We start from the raw sequence: 17,290 nt of genomic DNA on the forward strand, positions 1-17,290 counted from the left end.
TAGCTGAGATGAACAAGCATTCCAAGTTACTACAATTGCTGTGCAAAGGAAAGCATAGTCCTAATAAAGCAGCCCACAGAACCACGTAGAGCCAATGTTGCCCCCTGAGAACTCTTGGTATGACCCATTTGATCCTGTAAGGCCTTCCTATTCTTTATATATAAACTATTTTTTTCTTTATATAAGAACTATTATTTTATAAAAGAAGTCCTGATAACAGAAAAAGAGCAAGAATTTACATCTACAAATGAGATATTCCCATTAAACACAATCAAGAAAATAAAATGTGTTTTTTTAAAAAAAGTCTTACTTTCAGGAGAAGATGGATGGCAAGTAATACACAATTATTTCCAGAGAGATAGCATTAGTCTGTAGCAGCAAACACAACAGAGTCTTGTAGCACCTTAAAAACACTAGCGGTTTTATTTATTGTAGCATAAGCTTTGCAATATATATGTATACACACACTCTCATATATATGTATGCAAACATTAAAAATGTAAGACGTGAGTTGAATGGCAATGGAATACAAAAAGTACAAGCAATGATCATTCAATTAGAACTTAACATGAATATTAAATAGGCAAAGTAATCCTTTTACAGCAGCAGATTGGTGATAATTTACTCAAGATTTCTAAAATGATCTTGTTAATATCTGTACTGTGACAGGAAGCTGTTGTATCTACTCAGACACAGGTTAATAGTACTGGATGTCTTGGTGAACTGCAATTATTTATCCATCAAGATGGAAAACGTAACTAGCACTAAATTTCTCCCATGCCTAAGTATACAAATGAGGCCAATGATACAATGAACCGGTCAATTTGCCAGTGTTATCTTTTCCAAGAAGAGCTCTTCCAGGGGTCCAGACATACACTGTCTGACAAGCATGAAAAGTAACTTATTTAGAACCCGATGACCTGTTTTGTGATAAAGTAGTAATAACTAACCTTACAACTCTATGTTTTGTCTACTTGAACCATAGCGCATTTAGTGTTTTGTCTACTTGAACATTAGTGCATTTTGGTAGCAACTGGGGTCCTCCAGAACAGTCTGCTCTCTGCGTAAGAACACAGGAGACTTGTTTATTTGATTTGGTTTTTTGTTTCATATATACATCACAAAACACAGTTATTTCAGAGGACGTAAAACACATGGATTCCAGCCATACACTAGACCACTTTACCGAAGCATAGCTCAAAATTTTTATCATATCATAGAAAAGCTATCATTTTGCCACAGGGGTCCTTTGTAAACCAGCATAAACCTCATGGCCACTACTCTGCACAAACAGCTTGCTGTCTGGAATCGCAATCAAGTGGCTTGTGTTCCTAGCGGCAACTATGCTGCAGAATGCACAACAAAATTGGGCTAGTGTGCAAGAGGAAAATGTGCAGAACTTTACAAGTAGTCCCAAGTATTGGTAATCTTCACATTTTTTTATTGTGTCGTTTACCAGGATGTCGCACACCCGCCATTGCTATCTGTTTAAACAACAACAACAACAACAACAACAACAACAACAACAACAACAACAACAACTTAGTGGTTTCCCCAGCCACTCTAGGCGGCTTCCACAAAGACCAAAAATACACTAATATGTCATACATTAAAAACTTTCCAGGGCTGCCTTAAGATGTCTTCTGAATGTCAGGTAGTTGTTTATCTCTTTGACATCTGAAGGGAGGGCATTCCACAGGGCGGGCACCACTACCGAGAAGGCCCTCTGCCTGGTTCCCTGTAGCTTTGCTTCTCGCAATGAGGGAACCGCCAGAAAAGAATGTAATTCTGTTTCATCAGGTATATAAACACAATAGTTTGCCCTTTGTTTTCTCCTTCTAAGGCTTTTCCAGACAAGAGTAAAATTTCTAAAGCATGCAATACTATTTTTGGAAGTTACCCACTTGGGATTGTTTTTAGGAATTTACTGAAGTTGCAGTCTTGCCCATTTACCCAGCCTTACTTTGCTGTTAGTTTGCCAAGACAGAAAATGCCTTTATTCCAATCTTAAAAACAAAACAAAAAACTTTTCTGTGCGAAGTTCTATAATATTAGAGTGTGAAGACATATTTTATAAAAAGAAACTTCTTCATTTCTTTCAGTTATTTTAAGTTAATTCCATCCTGCACCCAAATGCATACTCTGTCGGAGATATGAAGAGTAGTTTATTTCAAAAAGGCATTTAATCCTTAAACTCAAGTTGTATGGGGTAAGACTATTCCCATTTGGAAAGCACCAAATTTAAGCAATCACAAAATGGGGGGGGGGGGACAATATGAACAGAAATACAGCTGTCATGAGAGCTGAAATTTTCTCAACTGACAGCTTATTTTCCCTCACTTCTTACCTGCTCACTTCTATTTATAGTATTCTGTTATATGGGTAAATGAGTTCAGTGAAGTATTTAAGCAGAGAAGTCTCTTTATGAGCTCTTCCCCACCCCCCGCCCTAAAAACAGTGCCATGGTATCTTTTGCCTGCTTCTCAAAGCGATTAATATATGAAGAGGAAGTAGAGTAACATGAAGAGTAATATACTGTATTAAGAGGTCAACTTTGACAGATTGAAACTGATCAAGAGTTCTTCAGATAAATATTCAGAGCAGTTACATTATTACACAGGACGAGGGACCTGAAATGTGAGTTTATTGTTATGGCAAATGAAGTTTATGCACACAGGCAGATACACTGAGCTACAAATCATTGCAGCAGGACTACAAAAGGAAATAAATAATTCAAACCAATCAACAGAATTTTTTTTTAACCTCATTAAATAATTAGTGTGCTAGAGGGAATAATTCAAATGAACATCTGCATGAACTAACATTTCAAGTGAAGTGTTCACGGTTAACTTAATCGACTTACGGTGTGTGTGTGTGTGTCATTTTTTCCTAAATCAGAGACATGATTTGATATCACTTCTCAAATTTGCCACTGGAATGGGGAAGCCGCTCTGGAATCTGAAAATCCACACACAGCAGCAAATGCCATTTCAGAGGCACTGAAGCGACTGCTTTCCTGGGAAAGGAATGTGCTCTGCACCAGCTCTGATAGTGGCTGAGCTCCTGGCCAAATTCAGGACCACCTAGTAGGAGGGTGCCTGCCATTCCTTCCAAACCAACCTTTTCCTTGCTCCTAGCATGTTTAGTACTAACATTCTCCAACTATGTGGATGGGCAAGGGGGGTGAGGCTGGTATATCATGGGAGGCTTGGCACAAAATATGCCTTTCCAAAGCTCAGAATGATTAGTTTTACTCCACACTGAAATATTTATACACTACTGTGCTAAATCATAAATATTATGCTTAATAATAAAACTGATACTGACAACCCACTAAAAACTTGGCTGTTGCAAAGTTCCAAGCCCTTGTGCCACTGCTCTATTTCACGGGGCGTCAAACAGTCGGACTTGAGTCTGAGTCAGACAGTTCCAAAATCTACAGTCTAAGTTACAGGTGGTACAGCAGAGAAACAGACACCCTGCCCTCATGCGTTATACCTGCGTTCTACTTTTCTAGTACCTATTAGCTGTGCAAAAAACTTTAAAAGTTGACTGGGCCATAGGAAACCATCCAATTAGATCAGAGATCCATGTACCGATCTGTCTGAATTAATTTTAAGATATATTTTAATTAACTGGTCTTTTTAATGCGTATTGTGTTGTTTTTATGATGTCAGCTGCTCTGAGTGGCAGGATACAAGTAAAATGTATTATTATTATTATTATTATTATTATTATTATTATTATTATTATTATTATTATTATTATTTCATATATCTGAAACAAAATAAAGACAATGACAGCAAGAATGGGTTTTGTGTGTACTGTTGGGGGTTGGGGTGGGGACATAAGCACTTGTGCTATATGATTGCAAACATTATTTTAAAACATTAGAACGAGAGATGTGGAAGGGAAAATAAAAATGTTTACACCTCCAAAGGGATCACTTTTGCTTGCTCAAGCTGCTTCAGCCAAGAACCTGCACCCAGAAACATTTGGCACATGTGAAAAACAAACAAAGAAGCAAAAGGAGCATTGCAAGGTGGAGGTTTTTTTTAAGGTCCTAAAACAGTCTTGTTCAGCATGAAGTCCACACAGAGTCTAGTAAGGAGGTGAGATGGAAAGGCTGGGATCTAGAAACCATTAAGCAGCTTTGCAAGCTTTCAGGCTGCTGCTTGGGAAAACACAACTTCTCTCTCTGTCTCTCTCTTTCTGCAAACATGCACATCCTAATAAAATATTCTACGGCTGCCCTTCAATCCAGTAGCTGACTGAGTCGACAAATACAGCAAGACCAGTAGCAATCAGAAATGCATCTGTGATTTCCTAAAGCTTTGCAAATTAGCACTTTAAGAAAGTTATCGAAAACACTAACACACACACACCATCTGTTGTGCATTCCATGTTCAAAGTTACGTTTTATGAGCATCGCTTTCTACTGCCACATGATACGTCCTACCACAGTCGGCTATATTCAAGCTGCTGTTGAATCTGCTGGACTCTGCCGTGGAAAAAAATAAATATGGCTCTCCGTGCAAAAACCGGCAAATGGTTGTGGAATTCTAAGTCCCGCGCCATGCATCCAAAATAATTATCTCATAAAGTCAATGTGATGGTTAAACTAGATGTGACACTAAATAATATCACTTAACATGCTGTTTATCGTTTTTTTATTTGGTAAAAGACATCTTTGGGGTGGGGCAGGTTTTGGGACCATGGTACACTGAGAAGCGGGTTAACCCCCTTATCTCCCTAAGATAAAAAGCACGCACATTCTCTGCTAAGTCCTTCCAGTGCCTAATTCCAAGTAAGAAAGCACAAATAGGAGCAGGAGAAAGATTAAGCATATTATTTAGGCCATCTAAAGTGCCACAATGCTAAAGCCAGTCATGACCGCAGTGCAGACATTAGCTAGTACATAGGTCAATCAACGCTTGTCACGGCTCAAGTTATTTGCATTAGTCAGTCTTCTGTCTTTATATCAGCCAGCTACTTTGCCATTTTCCCCAAGTGAAGTTTGAGGTAGATCAAAAGAGAGTGTACTTAATAAATGGAAGACTCAATAAAGCTGCAAATTTGCCTCCTTTGTACCCCAAACTTGATGGCAATAGTACCATACATTCCAAACCCACCGGTTAAATGACTCAGTCTGCAGCTAATCCCAATCCAACCTCTTTAGAAATGTGTTATAAATAAGGGTAGCATACACACTACATAAATTCCCTGTAACCTTTTGAATGTTTTGTGCCATTGTTTGTGTATGCTTTTTACAGTTCTGCAATGATAAAAGCAGTGCTTTAAAATGGAAACCTGCTCATTCTGTATAATGTCACACATACCTAAAGTATTATACAAATGTGCAACCTAAGAATTAGTGTCACATCACACGCACCACAACCAACCTTTAAAAACTTGTTTCTAAGAAACCAGCAATTACTTGGAATAGGTTTTATGTCAACGGGTGAAACTCAGTGTTCCTGTAGTCTCCCTAAGCATCACCATGAAGTGGAAGCACCAGTCTAAACAATGCTTTTACATGGAGTGGTAAGAATTTGATCAGGTTTCTAACTACTGAACTTGTAGCTTTTAGAATCTGAAAAAACCCAACAGCAGAATAGAGACAACTTTAGTCCATGTATCCTTGAAACCAAAGACTACCTTAACACCGACCCACAAATGATATTGTCAGGGAACTGCCATCAGCTCAGAGGCGAGGAATAGAAGGGCAGTTGTGCTACAGGGAGCCTCCGAAATTCTTGCGAAGCAGTTCCTCTTCCAGGGAGGAGGAAAGCCCCATCTCTAGTGGGGAAGAGGTGCAAGGACTAGAGGATGCTTGTGGGAGCCTTAACACCACTCCTGGGCAAGGCAGACAGGAGGGAAACACACCCTTGCCATCGGCTATCCTGCGCAGTAGCCTAAGGCGCAAAGAGGGAAGGAGAAGGTTGGGGGCAACAAAACTCTTATGTTGGGGGAGGTCCAAAAAGAGACCACTCCAGGATTCTGCTAGCAATTGAGCCAGACATGGACTTTGGGGCTCTTCACTGTAAATAGTTTGCACCAAAATAAAACCTGTAAAGGATGGGTTTGGAGTCCTGCCTGCTTACTCTCGAGCAACCGCAACAGCCATCTGGCAGATATCAAGTACATGAACATGAAATTTATTACGGTCAGAGACCAGCTTGTGGAACAGAAATGGAACTACAATCCCAGATATCAAGTACTAATAATCTGAAATGTGCATAGATATTTTCTCTGATATGGTTTATAGAGAATTACAATAAACACTAGATGTCATTTTCAGTGTTATTCCGACTCAGATAAGACCCATCAAAATTAATAAATGTGACTAAGGGAGCAATCCAAACTCTTCCCACCTTGTGGGTTTTGGGGAGGGATCATTGCTGCATTTGCAGCTTTGCTACATGTGGTGGCTGGGGGGGTAGAAGTGGGATGAGAAAGATTGGTGCTCTCAGGCACCATATTGGCAACCCCAGCTAGGTCTAAACTAGAGAATTAAATATTTTCGAGACACTAATTCGCCACAGTCCTGCATAAGCATTACAAAAGATGAGTTATCATTTCCAAAACCTGAGTAGCAGCGAGGTAACAAGAAGCAGCAACAGCAGTCTCCATGTTTTTGTTTCGTTAAGAATTACAGGCCTCTACACTATAAGCAACTGTCTGCAGACAGTTCCTTAATAGTAAAACTATTCATGATGAATACTATTTAAGTTTACAAAACATTCTCTGAGGATTAATCAAGGATATATTCAACAGCAGCATGCACATACACAATGAGCACAGGATCGTTATTCCAAGTACTATACGCTACCTATCGACAATAATTCCAGCTTAATTCATATTCTGTTATTGCAGTATTTACTTATGTAAGCAATGTATAAATTGGCTTAACTACAACTGTCTCTAAGCAGCTTACACGTATACAATACCCCCAAAAAAAGTAAAAATTGCCTAAAACTATGAAATAAACTTTGATTAAAATGCCTGCTGGAATACACACACACACAGTCAGTAGGCACTGAAAGTTCAGTAAAGAGAGGGCCTCTGTGACGTTAACTGGAAGGGAATTTCATAAAATTGCATCCACAATATGAAACTCTCGGCTCCTCGTAGAATATGAGCCATGAAGGACCACTAACAGCAACTCCTGCAAAGACCTCAGTGATTGGACAGGGATACAAGAGATTATGCAGTCCTTGAGGTTGTTAAAGACCTTTTTAATTAAGACAAAGATCCTGAACCTAGCCTGGTGGCATATCAGCAGCCACTGAAATTTTTTGAACCCTGGAATTATTCACTGTCTGTCCCCATCCATAGTCTAGCTTCAGCATTTGGCAGCGGCGGAAGCCTCCAGACCAGCCCCACATAGAGAACATTGCAATAATTGAGTCTCGAGGTAACCCATATATGGATAATCCCTGTCCAAGAACAGCCATAGCTGGTGTACCTTCTGTGGCTAGTAAAAGGCACTCTGAGGCCACCTGAGTTTACAATGACAAAGATGGACCCAGGAGCACCTCAAAACTCTGAACCTGTTCATTAACAGGTAGCACATCTCAATACAGAAGAGGCAACCAGCCAAAACCCCAGACTCATTATTTTCCTCTTAGGATCAGGACATGACATGTGTTCAAGTTTCTATCTTAAATTTACAAATTCAACTGTGTTGATGACACAGCTGGGAGGCTCACAATGAAAAATTACTGTTTCTAACTTGACATTACAAAAACTGGCTTACCTTTGTAGATTTAAAATAAAATTGGTCGAAATGGCTTATAAAGAAATCTTACTAGTGGCACAGGGAACACAACCACTCCAATATACTAACCACTCTGACTCCCTGACACTAAATCTGGTTCACTCAAAAAACCATCTGGAAAACAGCACTTCACAATATTGCCACACTCTTGTAGGGACACATAAAATGCACATGCCTCTAAAACATATCTTATGCAAAGGTATACACCTCATTTTGAGGTGAACAGCTTATGTTACTTGCATTGCCCAGAGAATGCCTTGATTCTAATAACTAGAGAGAGATTATAGCTGGCAGATTTCGAGACAATTTAAACCAGGTTTTCAAAATTCAGAATCACTGCCAAAACAAATATTATGCTTAAAAAGCCAGCTTCCATTTAGTGCCCCTGAATTACATTTATTTGATTCTTACAAATATGTTGACTTAATACAGTATACATTTCTACAAATATTATGAGTTTCGTTTGCATGCGCCTAATGGAGGGTCTGCATTAAAAGGTCTCTGTTAACATTCACTGCCACAAGAACAAGATTTTTAAGAAAGACCAATTATTTACAAAGAATGGGAATGATCCCCATCTGAAACCCTGGAGGACTGCTGCTAATCAGTGTAAACACTGGCTAGATGGGCCAATGATCTGACTCAAGGAATGCCTTCCTATGTTAGAAGAAGAAGAAGAAGAAGAAGAAGAAGAAGAAGAAGAAGAAGAAGAAGAAGAAGAAAAGAGTTTGAACTTGATATCCCACCTTTCACTCCCCTTAAGGAGTCTCAAATTGGCTAACAATCTCCTTTCCCTTCCTCCCCCATAACAAACACTCTGTGAGGTGAGTGAGGCTGAGAGACTTCAGAGAAGTGTGACTAGCCCAAGGTCACCCAGCAGCTGCATGTGGAGGAGTGGGGAAGTGAATCCAGTTCACCAGATTATGAGTCCACTGCTCTTAACCACTACACCATGCTGGCTCATGCATGTTAGAGGTGGTAACTATTTTTCCCAGTGCTACCACTTCAGATGACTAAATGCTTCTCTGGGCAAAAGATCCCTGCACATGGAAAACTAGCATATTAGAGAGCAAGAGAGAGAGAGATCGCTCTAGCCTGAAACGGTACAAAAGCAAGACCTCATCTGCTGAAACGTTATATCCAAATAACTTTACAGCTGTCAAGTGGCTTTTCCAGCACAAGCCTGTTTATTGCAGTGAAGCATGTGAAAGGTAGGAGGACAAGTCACACTGATACTGGAGATTAGTCCTCCTTGCCTGAATACCTAATAAGCACATCAGGAAATCAGGAATGAGCATGATCAGGGCCCTGCACTGTATAGGATTATCAAGCCTGAAAGCAGCACACCAGCTTACTTGTTTTTAAATCAAAGATTGAGCATCATTAGAGATTTCGACAAGGACTAGAACCTCCAGACACCTTTTAATATGCTTGGACATTACTTTAAGACATATACAGCAGAACCATCATTTTCAAGACAAGTATAGTTTCAGCCTGGTAAATCTGAAACTATACTTGATGATCTGGTAAAGTTGATAGCCTTTACTTAGACTTTCTTATTTCAACTAATGTGCAACTACTCATTCTATGTTCCTATTTTATAATTTTGTTTCTCAGCTTTTAATTGTGTCTGTCATTAACATTTTATATACGTTTTATATACCTTATCAAATGAAATAATAATAACAATGAAAACGTGACCCAATCCCCTTCCTAGAGGATTGAGAAACAAAGACAACTCAACTAAATCAGAACAGAATGAATAACAACCCATGTTAGAATTGTGGCCTGTGGCATTCAAAATATTCATCTACATGATTTGCCATTGGAGGAGCTGAGTCTTATTGGCAAGAAGGGAAAGTTCTATAGAGACAGAACTGAAGGGGACTCTGGGAAATGTAGTCATTCCCCTGTTCCAAGGCTGAACAGTTACCAGCCCAGCAATGCCTTGAAACGTCCAAGTAAGGAGATCTCTAGGCTCCTTCAGGCTTCCTGCTCACCAATGCTGAACTGATCTGACAGCAGGCCTGTCTACACTATGATTTAACACAGACCAGTGTTCAATAGAGCCTGATATGTCTACAAACTGACCTACTGAATGTATACTAAAGATACCAGTCGTCGAAGTGTGTTGGCGTGTTGCAGTAGCCAGTCGTTTTAATGACTGGGTTGCACGGCATTTCATTCTTTAAATCTTTTTATATAGCTGCACACCGCCCTCATATTTTATGAGAGGGCAGAATATAAATACTTTTCTAAATAGACAAGAGTTCTATGGTAGGTCACAACAATAAAATTATTTTTAAAAAGCAGATAAAACCATAAAAGTTACACAACGTGTAAAATCATTACAAATGGAACGATGCAAAATTCAACAGAAGAGCAGAAACAAAACATCTTAGCTGTCAAAGGCCAGGGCAAAGAGTACAATTCAGCATACGGTGAAAGCTGCACAATGAAGATACTAGACACACCTGCGAGGAGGGAGACTGCCAAAGAGAAAGCTCTGCTCTGGCAAAGGGTGACAGGACTACCAAGAGAGCTCCCTCTGCAGATCCTCATGCTCAGCAAGCTCAGGAGGAATAGAGGCAGCCTTTCATTGATTTAGAGATTTAAATAATAATGTGAGCACCTGGAATTGGACCTATAAACAAACATTTCTAACACTCAAAACTTAGCTTTGTACAGTGGTACCTTGGGTTAAGTACTTAATTTGTTCCGGAGGTCCGTTCTTAACCTGAAACTGTTCTTAACCTGAAGCACCACTTTAGCTAATGGGGCCTCCTGCTGCCGCTGTGCCACCGCTGCACAATTTCTGTTCTCATCCTGAAGCAAAGTTCTTAACCCGAGATACTTTTTCTGGGTTAGTGGAGTCTGAAACCTGAAGCATATGTAACCTGAAGCGTATGTAACCCGAGGTAGCACTGTACTATTCTGCACAGTGAAACAATATCCAAATTAAAATTTACTAGCATAAAAACACATACTGTACTCAGATAATCTCTCCATCGTCACTGTGTACCAGCTAAACAGATCTGGCCCATGTTCCTCGCTTATATTTCCCTCTACTGATTAAGAATAATAACACTGACTGTACCAAGCAAGGAAGAGCTGTAAAGTTACATAAGCAGTAAGAAATATGTTCTGACAACTGCAGGCAGCCTTTTATTGATGAACGCACTGCTGTGTAAACAGAAGACATTTGGATATTATGCTAAACTAAGTCATCGAGAATGAGCAGGGAGCCTTGCACATATGTCCTCCCTTCACCCGTTCCCCCCACATAATCACGGGAGGTTCAGAAGTCTTCCCTTCTAATTTAAATTAACTACTTCTTGTTAAGTTATCTAAACTATAAACTGTGGTTAACCTTAATTGCAGAAAGAAACAAGCTTCATTAACTACAATTTGAAATTGGCATGATTCTGACAAACCATGGTTAAGATTAACCAGAGTATGGACAAAAGCTACAGTTAATCTAAACTGGAAGCAAATGTGCCTGAATGCTTCCTTGTGGTCACAACAGATCACAGGGAGAACACAGGAAACCAAGACTTGCTGCAGCTCATTCTCATCATACTAAACTATGGTTTAGCACAGGGGTGGGTAATCTTTTCCAGCCAGCAGACTGGAACCTCAAACCCTGCAACCACTGCAGGCCAAATTTACAGGTGGGCAGAGCTACTCACCTGTTAACTACCAGACATTACTGTGACTTTGCCCTGGTGACTTGATTTCAAACAGGGGTTTGAAAAATGCTGTCAATCAGCTGATATATGACATCAAGTATAGGGCAGGTGGATGTGGCTTGAAGAAAACAGCCTTGTAGGCCAACTTAGGCCCTCTGTGATGCCTAATTGGGTTCCACGGGCTAGAGTTTCCCCATGTTTGGTTTAATGGGACATCTTTAATGAGTCAACAGTTTAGGAAACTGGCTTAGTGCCATCAAAAACAGGTATCCCTGCAACAGTTTTAATAGAAACACTAGGTTTTCACATTTCTCAGATCATCCTTCAGAACAGAGTTTGTTGCAAAGATAGTAGCATCTATCAGATTCCTAGTCATGATCAAGCAGCTGTGATAACAAAGATAATCCCCAAAAGGTGGAGGTAGTGATAAAGGCTCTGATAGGGACTTGTTTCAGTTGAAATGTCTGTTCTTTGTGCCTTTATTTGCTCAAAGAGTTTTTTTAAAATAGTGTATCATTTCCTTTGCATACCATATTCCGCTTGCAATAACACACACATTTGAGTAAGAATAAGAATGACTTGGCTGTAATATTTTCCCCTGACATACTAGCTTTCATTTGGTAGGGAGTTTGACACAGGGGAAGATGCACAAATGAAACTTGCATTTAATAGCAGTACAATCCAGGAGGGCCTACCATCAGATTTGTTCTGCATACATAGCTCAGAGTTCAGCCACACATTTCTGTGCCTTCCTGATACTGAGGTTACTTTATGATTGTTGGAAGTGCTCTGTCTTCAGCCGTTCAAAGAACAAGCACATAAACAAAAAGAATCCACAGGGTTATCAACCACATGTTCGAGCGGTCCTTTCCAATGCAGAATATGAAATACTTTGAGACTTTTCCATAAGTATATACAAATCCCCGCATGTTTTGGTCCTGCTGGCTTTGTATGCATTTTGAGATGCCATTTTACAGAAGACAGAAGGGTTTGTTTCCAAGCAAGTAAATCCTCAATAAAGTACATGACAAAATGTTATTACTCATACTCCACACTCTACACACCCTCTTTTCAAGTGCAGAAATACTTGGTTCCAACACAAGAAAGCATCTAGCTATACAAGACACATAGTCTAAACATTCTGAGCCCATTGGGACACTGTTTACATGCAGGCTGCTATTTCTATCAGGTATTGATGTCTAGAACATTCACTAACAGATTGTGAACTGCTGGAGTGGCCAGGTCGGTTTGCCAGGTCAATTTTCCAGCCTCTCTCGCCTCATCCACCTCTCGCACACATACATACATACATACACACACAAAGCAGATTTTACTATAAGCAAAACTATAGGCGCTCAACTACATTTCTATACAAACAATGAACTGTGTGAAAATACTATGGCTGTGTCTGGAGCAAATGCATATTGGGAGGTTTGGAGAGCCATCTGTTGCAGATGCTTTAGTTGAGATTCCCACATTGCGTGGGGGTTAGATTACCCCGACAGTCCCTTCCAACTCTACAATGCTACAGTTCAATGATCCTCCTTTGCTCCCCTGGCTCTTCTATTCTTCCTAGCCTCCCCTCACACCAGTTTCTGCCCTTCTCCTCTTTTCCTTCACTCTTCCCATAAAATGTATTGTTTCCTAAACCCTTCTGGGGTGGATCTACACTCATGGTTTATAACGTTAAGGAAGGGTTTTCATAACATTAACATTCTGCTTTTAATGTTCATAATGCTTTATTAAAATGTGACACAAGAGGGCACTGCAGAGCAACCAGGAACCAGCAGTAGGGAACCAGCGTTGTGATGGACAAAACAAAGAAATGCTTTTAATTTACAAGTCTGCCCTGCAACATTCTAGAACGATATATATGTAATATTGTTATAATAACGCTAAACAGGTCAGTGTAGATCCAGCCTTGGTTGCTCTTGGCTTACATGGTGGATGGAACAGCAGTTTGGTGAAAATGACATGGGGTGAGGCGCATGGAGAAAGTTCTTTCTCACTATCTCCCTCCCTCTCATCTCTTCCATTACACAACAACTCTGCAACATCAAGGATGGGCAAGCTTAACAACAGACCTTCCCTTAAGGTCTAGGGACAAGAAACAGGACCCTTTCACTGAACCAAAGTGAACCTATCTGGGTGTTGTGAGGGTTACAAGTTGATAATGCATGTAAAATGCTTTGAATACTTGAAAATGCTTTACAAATGTTATATGCTGTTATTAAAATTGTCCATCTTGTCAGGATTGATCTTCATATAGTCCATCAGTTATCCACAATCACGATGCAAATTCAGTATCTCATTTTGCAGAGGAAGGCAATTAGAGATGCAAGACCAAGAGACTGGGTTCTGGCTGCAAGGAAGCATAATATGCAAGGCTGCAGAATGCATTTAACTACTTGCACGGCACAGAAGTTAAGGTCATATGCCTTAACTTGCTTTTGGTGTTTGAATTTGTTGTAATGACCTTAACTCTCCTCGTTTTATCACTGAAATAATTACTCTAGATATTTAGAGGGGAAATAATGACCTAGATAATTCATTGGTACAATGTCAAACTCAAGAAGGGAGCTTTGAGACTCACATAAGCAAAGATGAGAAAGCCATACTACACCAACAACGCTCCAGATGTAGGTTGTTTAATGCCGTCTGGAGGAAAATGCTCTAGGGGAAATAGCTCTCAGCAAGTTTATTGGCCCATGCCACAGAAAACAAGAATTGCTCAGAGTTTTGCCAGCTGTGTGGAAGGGGAGGCATGGAGTAGCTTTTTCAGAACACTTCTTTATTCTGGTCCAGTCAAGACTTAGTTAGTAATCAACTTTTATTCACCCCCGAGGCAGTCCATTCAGGTCAGATTCTGTCCACTTCCCACACCATTTACCCAATATCGCCTGCCTGTTGATGAACTAACCTACTCAAGGACTAAGACCTTAGCTTATCCAGCATCCTTCTGCTTCACTTCACACTGGACACGCTGAAACTTTTATGTACTCACACACAGAGAGACCATTGATTTAAAAAAGACTTTGATCAAAAGGAGTATTATTACACCACTGATAATGCAGACCATGAGCCAGATAGTCCCTATTTTGAAGTTGCGGCGTATCGACTTTACATTTCTGTAGCATTACATCATCAAAGAGGAACGAACTAATATCTTTAGCACAAGATTTAGGACAGAGATTGCAATCTCTTGTAGATTTGCAAGTGATTTTGTTGTAAAGACTGGATACAACTTGTATGTTGCTACAACATATTTATATGTAAAGACGCCATGTTGTCTGACCAGCAGAAAAAGTTTCTCACAGAACGATGTGTTTTTTTTTAATGGCTTGTGAAATCTACTTGAACTTATCTGTAAGAAAACAAGCTATAATTTCTGAGAAGGATGACCTCATCATGCACTTGAGAACAACTTACTGGAAAAAATGTGCTTAATGAGTATATGTAGATTCCAAATTTTGTTCTAAGCTTCATCATAATAAAACAAGTATTGAACAATTCCAAATGACCTGCCAATATACGCATCGTTCTAGCCTACTAGGAGACATGCCCAAGGGGTCATGTTTTACATTTCTGTGGAGGCAGCTGAATATATTTATCTCAAGTCACACTGCTGTGGTGCTGCCTCTACACATACATTAAATGTTGTACTTTGTTTAAAAGCTCATAAAGCCTTGCTTACACAAACACAACTAATTTGATAGGAATGTCAGAGCAGAGGAAGCAGAAATAACAAGCTACAGTAAAACTGCTACTTTAAAAAACAAACGGCAAGTTACTATTAAGCTCTATGCTGCCCCAAAAGAGTTTTTTCACTGGTATCAGTATGACTGGTCCACACCACTCTACTTGAAAAGGTTCACACAGCCTTTTGGAGAATTAAGTAAAACGGGAGGCATTAGAGCAGACCTATACATTGCGCAAAATGAGGGGCACTGAGGTAACAGGATTCTGGATTCCAGGGCTGACACAATACATTTTCGTTGCCTGAGGTGAAAGACAAGATGGCACCCCATCCACATGGGACAACAGGCTAGTTTAGGGTGGGCAAGGTTGGCTGTCTAGCATAAACAAGTCTGTCCTCCAACAGAGCGGAATGGCTGGGCACTTAAGAAGTGACTGCTCCCCCTTGCATTTGCCACCTGAGGTAGTCGCCTCACTCTGCCTAATGGTAGGGTCAGTCCTGAGCATAGCAGATATCATATTTTTAAAAGCATCCTCCCCAAAACAAAAACTTCTGCATACCAGACCAGACCATAAGGGAGAGAGTGTGCCAGACATGTTCTCCTACATGCAGCAGCATACAAACATTAATCCTATGTATATCTGCAGTCTGAACTGGTACAGTGCAGAATTTTATCACACTAGTCTGCATACTTATAGATTGGGTCCAATATTCCCTTCTAATGCTAAGCTGGTGACATCAGTGACTTAATATTCTTGCTTTTTATGTTTTTTTTATGTAGCAGGCTAAAATGATCACTAATAAGAAGTCTAAAAGATCAGCTCCAATTCAACCCACCTCAACAAAAAGATGAGCAGAAAACGAAGGTCCAAAAGTCTGTGTGGATATAGATATACAGAAAAGTACAAATGTACAAAAAAGAACAAAAATTAAATGGATGTTTCAAGATGCCGTTACAGACTGAAGAAATCTTTCCCAAACGCTACAGATATCAAGTTGCACACCTAGGATTCTAGGATAAAGAAACAATGGCTATTCCCCATCTCTGAAAAAATGAAGTATGGAATGTAACTCAGATCTGTCTCAAACTTTAAACTGAAATGCACAGGCTCCTTGGGTAGGCACAGAAGAAATAAACAGAAACGCGAGTGTCTTTAATTTGGCAAAGCCAAGGATTTCCAAACTTTCATTTATACATATAAATAAGCATTTGCAAACTGTATGCAATTTTGTGTCCTCTTTTTTGCGGTGCTTTTCGTCTTCTTTTTGGAAATGCCTAAGTAGACACCTTTTTTTATCCATATTTACACATATTTTATCCATTTAATAAATTACTGAACAAATAAGCTCTAAACAAGCTATTCCAGTTTTCAAATTCTTTCTGACTCAAAACTATTTTTCCCTCATAAAAATGACCCTGAATCTAGTTATTGTAAAACAATATTAACAGGTGCTCGCTCACCTAAGGCAACATAACTACTATGTATATACACACACATCTGCAAACACAAAGTCAGTTCTTATGTACCATCACCACCAACCACGCAACCCCTCAATGATAAGCCCCTCAAGGCTAATGTGTGAATTCAGAAGTGCTTGTGAGACCTACAAGGCCAGACACCCAAGGTGTTTACTTGTACATCTTTTCAGTACAGCGGTACTTTGGGTTACAGACACTTCAGGTTATGCATTTTTGGGTTGTGCACCGCACCGAACCTAGAGGTACCGGAACAGGTTACTTCTGGGTTTCGGCACTTGTGCATGCACAGAAGCACCAAATCGTGACCCGCGCATGCGCAGTGCTGCGGGTTGCGAACATGGATCACGTTCACAAACCGAGGTCCCACTGTAATGCATCTTTGCACCTAGTGCTAGCCCAATGAAAGCCCACCTCGTGGCTTATATTGTAAGGCACAATCTAAAAGGTAAAGTTCAGGTGGCTGTTAGGAGCTATCCTGCATCCAGTCCTCTTACCCAGGGATGGGCAACCTGTGGCCCTCCATATGTTGCTAGGCTCCAACTCCCATAAGTGTCAGGATGCTGTCAACAGCTCCCAGCTGGTTGCCCAGGAAAGTATAAGACAAGGAATAGTTTCTTACAGTCCTTTTTTATTTCAATCTGAAA

The 17,290-nt window shown here is 40.0% G+C and overlaps 1 protein-coding gene across 4 annotated transcripts in view; it reads right to left on the reverse strand.

Annotated features, from left to right (window-relative positions):
• The window catches only part of ARHGAP6 (Rho GTPase activating protein 6), a 182,239-nt gene that overhangs the window by 141,982 nt on the left and 22,967 nt on the right, over positions 1–17,290 (reverse strand). The window lies entirely within an intron of this gene.

This window comes from Podarcis bocagei, assembly GCF_964188305.1.
Source record: "Podarcis bocagei genome assembly, chromosome: 6".
Classification (NCBI taxonomy): domain Eukaryota; kingdom Metazoa; phylum Chordata; class Lepidosauria; order Squamata; family Lacertidae; genus Podarcis; species Podarcis bocagei.